Source organism: Mandrillus leucophaeus, unplaced genomic scaffold (assembly GCF_000951045.1).
Source record: "Mandrillus leucophaeus isolate KB7577 unplaced genomic scaffold, Mleu.le_1.0 Scaffold347, whole genome shotgun sequence".
In the NCBI taxonomy this organism is placed as follows: Eukaryota; Metazoa; Chordata; class Mammalia; order Primates; family Cercopithecidae; genus Mandrillus; species Mandrillus leucophaeus.
Window position 1 is genome coordinate 1,059,454 of NW_012103665.1, and position 592 is coordinate 1,060,045.

Genomic DNA, 592 nt, shown 5'->3' on the forward strand with positions numbered 1-592 from the left:
TCTGCTCACCGAGATAGATGCATCTCTCATTTGCCTCCTTTGGAAAGGCTAATCAGAAACACAGAAGAATGTAACCATTTGTGTATCACCTATCTGTGACCGGAAGTTCCCTGTCCGCTTCCAGTCTTCCTGTTTTGGCTTCAAGTTGTCCCGCCTTTCCAGACCGAACCAATGTACTTCTTATATATATTGAGTGATGTCGCACATCTCCCTAAACGTATAAAACCAAGCTGTGCCCGGACCACCCTGGGGACATGTCAGCAGGACTTCCTGAGGCTGTGTCACGAGTGTGTCCTCAACCTTGGCAAAATAAACTTTCCAAATTAACTAAAACCTGTCTCAGATTTTCTGGGTTCACATTTTGGTAACCACGGGGGGGATTATGAGTGGAGATGCCCCTGACCTTTGACAAATCTCCTATCAGTGCTTGGTACCAGCATGAGCTAACCTTATGGCTTAAACAAATAGGACAATTTGCTGACGTCTGAGAGTACCCCCTCCAGAGAATCCCTGATCTCCCAGAACTTTAGGTTGAGATCTAAAGTCTATTTTGCTATACAACTCCTTTTTTTTTTTTTTTTAGTTTTACTTG

At 43.9% G+C, this 592-nt stretch overlaps 1 protein-coding gene across 1 annotated transcript in view; it reads right to left on the bottom strand.

The window, feature by feature from the left end:
* Positions 1–592, bottom strand: part of RYR3 (ryanodine receptor 3) — a 403,627-nt gene that overhangs the window by 267,958 nt on the left and 135,077 nt on the right. The window lies entirely within an intron of this gene.